This window comes from Mus caroli, unplaced genomic scaffold, assembly GCF_978045245.1.
Source record: "Mus caroli unplaced genomic scaffold, Mus_caroli_1 scaffold_2, whole genome shotgun sequence".
Lineage (NCBI taxonomy): Eukaryota > Metazoa > Chordata > Mammalia > Rodentia > Muridae > Mus > Mus caroli.
Window position 1 is genome coordinate 107872080 of NW_028227257.1, and position 9213 is coordinate 107881292.

A 9213-nucleotide genomic window follows, 5' to 3' on the forward strand; every position below is an offset into this window, starting at 1 on the left:
TAGTTCAGTGTAAGAAGGTGGGGGGAGCATAACATTTGGACTCCAGCCCAAATAACAGAGATTTTTTTAAAGGTGTCTGGGGAGAAGAAGGTTGAGGAATAACTTTTTGAATAAGGACCCACAGCCTGACACCCGATACTGCAGGACCACGGACTGATGTCATCTGGGGCTCCAAGGACTGAAACTACAGCCCCCAGGCTAGTACAAAAGGTGCCAGGAGCTGTGTACTTCCTTCTTACACGGATACAACTGAGTTGCAGCTACCGTGTGGTTTTGTGGCACAAGGAAGTGGCCTAGAGAATAAAAGGATGCTCAAGCTATGAATTCCACCCCTTACTGCCACCAAGCAGAGACCCACACCTGTCAACACAAGAAAAAAAATGGACTTATGGTTAAAAGAGAGAGACTTAGGCAGTAACTCTTAAGCATGCAGTTAGTTGCTGATGCTGGAATGTCGTCCGGAGGCAGAACCAAAGCAATTCCTGTTTTATGTGTGAAGATGAGCAGAAAGCCTCATTCTTGGGCCTCTTGAGTGGCTAGACATCCACCTGTCTCAGAATAGAGCCGGGGCAGGTAGTATCACCGAGTCCCTTCCCCTGTATAATTCTAAGACACCCTCATTTTCCAAGTTGTTAAAAATAGAAGCCTAGCGTCTGGTATGTAACAATATACACTATTGCAGCTGCGCCTTTATGATGAACAACACTACTGTGGGACTGTGTGATGAGGCAATCACTTCGGAGCACAAGCTCATTAACCCTCGCAGTATTCTGATTAGGTAGGCAGGTGGCAGGGATCTGAAGTCACAGAGCAGCTAAGAAACTCCCCAGCAGCCCAGGGCTCCCTGCCCCTGTCAGAGATGGAGCTGGGGTCTTCCTTCCCGGATTTCATGGCTCAGAGCGATTAGATTTAAAATGTGTTTCCTTCTGTCCTATTTCTTCCCTCTTGCAGGTAACCCGTGTCCCTTCCACCAGAATCCAGCCTTGTCTTAAAAATAAACCGAATTAAATTTAAAACCATACCTAAACTTCTTTCTCCTTTTCTAACCTTGTGAATTTCTCCCGGGTTTTGTTTTCATTTGTGGTTCAGTTTTTAGAATGCCACTAAACATCTTCAGACACTCAGCCAGGCGCCCACCTAAATGGCCTTCTGTTCCCATGTCTTGATTTATTTGTGTCTTTGTTAAGGGCAGAAAATTTTCAGGAGCTTTCCTAAGATTAGAGGGACAGGTTTGGAGATGCTGATATAAAATCAAGACACCAGGGCAAGAGAAAGGCTTCCCAGCCCCGGGGAAGAGGCCATGTTCCCTCATAAGGGATGGAGAGATTAATAAGGGAACTCGGGTCTTATGCTTTGGGGGGCAGAATTCCCCAGCTCCCTTGGAGACAATGACACACAGCCACATCTTCAAATTGTTAATTATGTACTGCCCCCTAGGGACTTCTGTTTTGCCGGTAGCAACCTGCATCCAGTCCTCCAGGAAATATTTATCGGCCTGCCTCAGCCAGTATTTGCCACGGAGAATGTTGCGCCTTTTTGTGACCTAGTTGTTCTGGGTCCACCCCACCCCCAGCAAGTCCTGTCTGCCCACTTTACTTTTCTCTTGCTGAGCACCAGTCCCAACCAGCCCCCGATCCCTGCTTTCTGTCTTCATTATTTTATTTGTCCAGGATGGCCAGATTTGCATAAGCTGGGCCAGATTCACTCCCTACCAGTTGTAAAGGCTTGCTTCTCTTCTGCATTTCCACAGCCCATCCCCCCACCCTCAGGTTTTGTAAACATCTCTGGATTGGGGGAAAAAGAGGACTAGCAAACTATGAATTATAGACACTTACACACGGGGCGCTTACATATTTATCCGCACTTACCGGTGGAAGATTTCTCCACACTCTCAAATGTTCTCTATGAAATCCCATTTAAATCAAAAACTTTTATCAGAAAAAAATGAAATTGCTTCGTGATTGAATAGCACTTCGCTTCTAAGTACCAGCCATTGAGGCTGATGAAATGACCAAAGAGTGTTCTTTCCTGGAAAGACATGCCCTTTATTTTAAAGTTGGAGCAAGGGGGGAAAAAATCGAGCGCCATATTTCTTCACACAGTTTCTGTAGAGCAACAGAGAAACACAAAAGCCATCTCCAGCTACAATTAAAGGCCCGTTGGTATCTGGTGAGAGGGTTGTAAATGCCCTTCGTCCTTACTTTTTGTGCAGTTGGGTTTTCTTTTAAGAATTCATGAAACGGCCATAGCAGGAATCTTTCTTCATGTGTGGTATGTCTTTAAAAGCATAAGCATGAACACACACACACTCATAAGCACACACAGAGCAACGCCTGTACGCAACAACTTCAGCAAATATATGCATGATCAAAACAGTTCAGAAATATCCGCTCTGCAAATGAGCAAAGGGCAGCAGGTTTTTGAATAGGCTTCATCAGTGGAGGGGAGAGGTCAGCCATGAAGATTAGTTACAGAGACTATTGAGTCTCCTCTGACACCCACGGTACAAGCTGCTTAACATAATCAGCCGCAATCAGCAAAACTGCTGTTTATTATAAAACGTTTTTCGCTTTTAATATTTCATATTGTTATGTAAAATGGCGCAGTGTAGGGACACACACATTTCACCAGGGACAAATTGTACAAATTGTCAGCAATAATAATTTGTGGCTCTTCTAGTGACATCTTTTGAAGTTAAAACCACCGAGGGCTCCCTCTTCACAGCTATTTTCTCTAATGTGGTTAATGGTTTACACTGGAGCTGACCAGCAGCTCTCTGTACCGTGTTGTGACGGTTTACTGGCATGAGAAAATGTTTGACCATTCAGCAATCAGACAAGTTAGGAAGCTTGCCTCTCCTGTCCTTCCCACTCAGGAAGAGCCCTCAGGTAGAAGTATGTCTCGCACTGGAATGAAGACGAGCAGAGATCTTTCCTAGCCTGTCCTAATAATCAAAGTAATTCTTCATTCAAAACATTTTCATTTAAATAGACCTGGAGGAAGTCTGGAATCCCATACACTGGGGCTTGAGATGTGAGAGGTTTCCTAACTGGCCAACAGACGTGGCTGCAGGCCTGGATTAATCAAAGAATATTTGGATGTGATCCTCCCAGAGGAGGAGAGGGGGGAAGAGGAGAGGGGGAGGAGTAGGAGGAGGAAGAAGAAGAGGAGGAGGAAGAAGAGGAGGAGAGGGAGGAGGAGGGGAGGAAGAGGAGGGGAGGAGAAGGAGGGAGGAGGAAGAGAGGCATCCATTACTAGCTCTCATTCTGACCCACTGAGGATCACAGACAGGATGCCCACCTAAGCTGATCTAAGGGTCCACCCCCGTGTGGGATCATTCTCCCTCTCCCTGAACCTGGCCTGGCTGTAGATGCACCACTGGAACTGGATGCAGGTATAGGAGTTACCTAGACAAACATACTAGTACTTAAAAGTAAAATAGGTCTGTCCTGTCCAGAGTAGTCACCGTGGCAAACTGCAGTGACAGTGATGCTGTGAGTTCAATTTACAAAGCCACAAACGACTCAAAGAGTTGTTACTTTGGTCCCTAACTGGGGTCACTGCTTTGGGAGGTTGTGAAGTCCTGAGGAGTTGGGTAAAGGAGGCTTTACGCATGATAGACCTGTTGGCTTCTGCCCTAGCTCTCTCTGCTTCCTGGTCTCCTGAGAAGTGAGAGAAAAGCCTCCTGCCCTGACTTCTGTTGTCACAGACAGGACCTGGCTGTGGGTCACTGGCATAACTGTATCGCCCTGTGTTGTGAACCAAAAGAAGTCCTTTCCATCAGGTAGTCTGTCAGAGCGGTAGGGAACTAATCCAGATCTGTAATGAACTGCTTGAGAGTGGGTGTCCATTTTCCCTTATGCATGCATTGCATAGCTGGGCCAGGCACCAAGAGGCTACGCTAATGTTGCTAAATAAAGCAACAACTTCCAGTAGATAACAACCCTCTGCTTCCACTGGGCTCTCCATACTGAAGCCTAGAAATATGGATGGGACTCTCATTTCTGGAAAACTTTCTTAAGTAGTGGAAACGTCTCGGGATTAGTACCTATGAACAGCATGTCACAGGACATTGCCCTGTTCTAAAAAGGTTGGTGACAGGGCAATCTAATAGAAATATAATGTAAGGCCCTTCTATAATTTTGATAATTTAGTGGGCATAGTAGAAAAGAAGAGAAATGCATAAACTTGATCTTGTTTAAAGTTTTTTTTTAGATCGGGCCATTTTTATTACTTAGTTCATTTATAAAGTTAAAAACATTTAACCTTTTGTCTGTTCTGATAGGTAGATGTTACCACTCAATTTTTGAAGACTTCAAGTCAACTAACTCAGAACTTTAAAAAGCATTAATGATCCCTTTTGAGGCAACTTGTGTGTTCTACTGTTCATCAAATTTACTGTTCCAATAAGCCTAGGGGCTGAGATAAGATGGAGCTGACAACTATCTCCATAATCTTGAAAGCTAGGTGAAAATAAATGTCCTTGTGGTCCACGAGACAGACAAGTGTAGCCAGATCACTCGACCAGCAACGAGCTTGTGACTACATAACTTCTAGCAGCAGAACACCCGGCACAGCCATGAGCAAATGCTTTCATTCAATTGCAGATTAATGTCTCTGTAAGAAATAATTTTAAAGTACTCTAAAATATTGTTCACCTGCCCACAAACATGAAACACATCAAAGATCTTGTTTGTCTCCATTTTTCCCTATAGAATCAGGTGCACTGGAACCCTTATTAGTTTCAACAAAAACAGGTTCAAAGGCAGCTTCCAAAGAATTGTTCATCCAAAGAATCGGTGGTAGTGGCTCCTTTAATTAATGTTGGGTTGGTAAAAGACTGTTGTTGCTTGGGCATTGTACTCGATTCTATTGTTTTTCTGCCTCTTCTTTCACCAAGAATCTTGACATAATTTGCAGGTGTAAGTCCTGATGTTTGACCGTCAAAATTAGCCGGAAGCCAACCTTAACTTTGGGTTGTTGTTCTTTGAGCGCTAAATTTAGCATCTCACCAGCACGGAAAGCAATCTCTTCATCAGACATGGCAACAAAATCGTATTCTGCTCGTGCAACTACATGGTGATCCTCACCACTTGCCCAGTTGGTGTTGTCTGTTACTTCACCATTGCGTGTAGATAGAAGTATCCAGATGAGATAAGGACCATCAAGGATAACAGTAAAGAACAGGAATATTGGCCAAGATTTTGCTGAGTTCGTTGCTCGGTCCTCGGTACTAAGGCAGGCCACAGTTCCTTCACTTTCTGCCCACAGGTCCTCATTCTCAGAGCCTCTTCTTAAACCCACCATCCACTGTAACCGTCTATAAAGATATCTTATAGTCCTAACTAATGCAAAGGCTGAAAAACCTTTGTAAAGTGTATGTTTAGCCAGGAAAAGTGATTTGCTACATCTAATACAGCCCTGAAACTCTTATAGATGGCTGAAAAAGTAGCACCCATCATCATGCTGACAGAGGCAAATGCATGCATAATGCTTTCAATGGACTGAAATGCACCTCCGCTGCTTTCTTCAGCTTGCTGTACAAACCTACTGGGAGGAAGATCGTCTACACTGAGGCGGTTAAAGCCCAAACCATTGTATCCATAACTATAAGGGCTAGAGCTTCCATAAAATGAATTTCCGTAGGCTCTGTATCCAGAAGAAAAGGAACTGTAAGCAGGTCTGAAAGTTGTTTACATTGTTGCTCCCTGTCTGCTGGGATGGCCTGGTAAGAATAGGTGGGGGCACGCAAGTAAGTGTTGGTTATCCAGGTCTTGTCAATAAAGTAGGGCCCAAATTAGCAGATTGGAAAGTGAGTCCAGGGCCCAGCCTTGGGCTGGCCCTGGAAATTCAGCGACTCTCCCAGGAGGATAGAGTTTTTTTTAAAAGAGATTTATTCATTTAATTATAGGAGTGCTCTATCTGCGTGTATGCCTGCATGGTAGAAGATGGCATCGGATCCCGTTACAGATGGTTGTGAGACACCATGTGGTTACAGGGAATTGAACTCAGGACCTCTGAAAAAGCAGCCAGTGCTCTTAAATGCTGAGCCATCCCTCCAGCCCCATGAATGATAGATGGATTTTTATCGACCCTTATAGAGTCAAACTTTTACTGTTTCCACACACACAAGTTAAATATGAGCAAGGCATTTTGCTCTTTGTTATGACCATCACATATCTTTGAAATTTCCTCTGCATTTCATGCTTACAGCTGATCTCTATGCTGTTTGGGTGAAGCTCCCGGTAGCCAGCTGTAGCTGGAGCTACCCTGAAGGTCGCACGGCTCACCTCCACCTTCTTAGCTTCGTTTGCCTTTTTCTCCACAGATGAAACAAGAGATAAGATAAGAAGATAACCACAGGATATTGTTTAAGACAGAACTTAAGGAGCTTGGGAAACATGTTAGCTTCTCTGTTATCATTGCCAGCTGCAGTTTTTAAAGATTAATTTTAACTATGTGTGTGTGTATGTGCACACTCCCCACTGCACGTGCACACACTCTAGAGTTACAAGCTGCTGTGAGCCACTGGACATGGGTTTCAGGAACTGAGCTCAAGTCTTCTGCAAGAGTAACTGCTGAGCCATTCAGTCCGACCTTGTATTCATTGGGTTGGTTGATCCCTTGCTGTTTTGTTTTGTTTGAAGCCAGGCAATTATGAGGAGGCTCAGAGCAGAGACAAGTGTGGTTCAGGCAACACCTGTGGATACTTTAGGACTCACTGGTGTCCCTAGCTTCGATTTTAAAAGTGTCTTAGTCAGCTTAGGGGAGGATGTGGGAAGGGGATAAGGTGCTGTCAAGTTCACCATCCTGGGGACTTCCCTCACTGTGGGTACGTCATCTACTGAAGCAACTGTGCAGAGATGATGAGTTTCTTCTGAAGCCTGGAGGAGAAACTTCCTTCAAACCAGGGAGCAGCCAGATCCTAAAGCCCCGAGTGTGAACAAATGTGGGACATAGGAAGTGACCTGGGAAGGGAGGTGTGGGCAGTGAGCAGAGCAGCAGTGTGGTCTGAGGCCAGAGTAGGCAGATCAAACTGGTTCAAAAGACCTGCATAGCAGATTTAGGACCCAACCAATGGGATGGGTTTGGATGGGAACAAACAGAACAAGACTACACGGGGGTCTTGATGCTATGTCCCTCATAGGCTTAGATAAACTTACTGTGGGGGAGTGAGTGTCTTACCTTCACTTACAGGGAAGGTGTTTTCATCTAATGATGTGCATCTCTATCATTCATTGCTGACTGTGGTGGCCAAGAGGCAAAAATAAAGCCAAAGCCCCCAAATCCAGAAGTATTATTAAGCTCCAGGAAGGGAAAACAGTCATGGCTCCTTTGATTTTTAAATCTACTGAAGTGGAAATACTGTATGAATTCATTAATATCTTCAAGGAAAGGCTCCATTGAGGTTGTCACTAAGGAAGGGGCCCATTCTTTGAAAGGGAGCTTGCTGTTGGACTCCTTTAACCTGAACACCCTTCCCTTTGCCTTGTGTGTCTCACTCAACTCCAGATAAAATCCCACATGGTAGGAAATCCCTACTGTTTCTTACAGCAGAAATATGTCTTAACTGGTTCAGCTAAGAAAATCAAATGGTTTCATCCCTGCCTCCTCCAACACTATGACAGCATTCTGTCCTTCTAGAACGAGCATGCATCATAAAGATGCAGTGGGAAGCAGAGCATGTGCCCATCCAGACGCCTTTTCAATTCTATATTATGGTCCACCAATGCACGTACGAATCCTGTGTATTTTATATTTTTATCTATAGAGGAGAAACACTTGGCTCATTATACACTGGGCATTGCATCTCTGACGGACATTAAGAAGATTACAGTCCATTGCTGCCCTGGGTGTATTGTTTTTTCTCCCTCATTAGCTAAGAGCTAAGACAGCCAACCAGGGCCAGCAAGAGCCAGACATGGGCACTCACAGACTCTTGAAAGTATATTTGGCTGAAAAGTAAGTCAAAATTCTCCCTCCTAATGAATTTCTGCTCTGAAACGCTCTCTTCTGTATCAGGAAACAGTCCACAAGGAATGAGCATCTTGTTTCTCTGATTTGCATTGTGGAAAGAAAGGGGAAAATAGCACAGATGCATTCAGTATTGTACAAAGAGCATATACGGGCATTTCAATCCCTAATATCGCACGAGTTTCTGATGCTAATGTAAAATATGTTCTTTCTGCATTTATAATCATGATGAGCAGATGGTGACGACGGTTTAAAGTAGTACTGTATGGCTATTAAAATAATGTATGCTGTTAGTGAGTCTCCCTAAAACTGGAGTTTAATTGCTTATAAACACATACATTAGAAGGCACCATGATTCTAAGAGCCGGTTTGCTTTGCGAGGACAATAGTTATACAGACTTTCCTGTAGCAGGCTTTGGCCAAAAGATGTCTCGTGGTAGCAGATGCTTCGCTGTGCTCACTCTTTCTTAAGGAGATCTAATCGACAAAAAAAGAAATGTTAGGATTGCCTCAAAAGGACATTCGTCTCTTAAAGCAATCTCTTTTTAAAAAAAATTAAGCTGAAATGGAAAATTTGAGGGTGGTGTGAGCTGGGGGAGGGGACAGAAGGGATAAAGTAAGAAGCCATTCCAATTTTTCTTTTCTCGTTCACTATCCTGCCCAAGCAAAACCTCAACAGCGGCATTTCGTGATTTTTTTTTTTCAGAGATTCAATCGATTGTACAGTTGCTGTGTTTTCTGAAAGTAAAACCTTCCATAGAAGAACACCTCCCGGTCTCCATCCAAAGGGCTTCATTGCTCAGTCAAGGGAAAGGAGACAGACCCTTCTGCCTCTGACGCCTCTAGACCACCCACTGGGCCTCCTCAGAAAGGAGCTGCCTCCCCAAAGGAGGTCCTGAGATAATCAAAGCAGATGACTAAGTTGGGGAGGATGGGTCCCCTTGAACACCAATGAGTGAAGGGGGACTCACGCTGTTTGCAAACCTGAGGAGAAAGAAAGGAAGCAGCAGAGGAGGCAGGCTGAGTGCCAAGGACCCTAAAAAAGGCAGCAAGTTTGAGAAAACACTCATTTGACTAATTTGCCTAATATAATAAAGAAAGGACGGTCTTATTTTCAAAGTGGTGATTGATTAGGTGGGCCTTACGCTTGCAGCACGGGAAGTGAATAATGGTTGTGAATAGATACAGAAAATATCTCACCGAGAAGGGGAAAGAAATCCATAAGTCATATGAGGCAGA

The 9213-nt window shown here is 44.2% G+C and overlaps 1 pseudogene; it reads right to left on the bottom strand.

The window, feature by feature from the left end:
* Nucleotides 1–4680: 4680 nt before the first annotated feature.
* Nucleotides 4681–5901, bottom strand: LOC110306165 (peroxisomal membrane protein PEX13 pseudogene; annotated as a pseudogene).
* Nucleotides 5902–9213: the final 3312 nt, after the last annotated feature.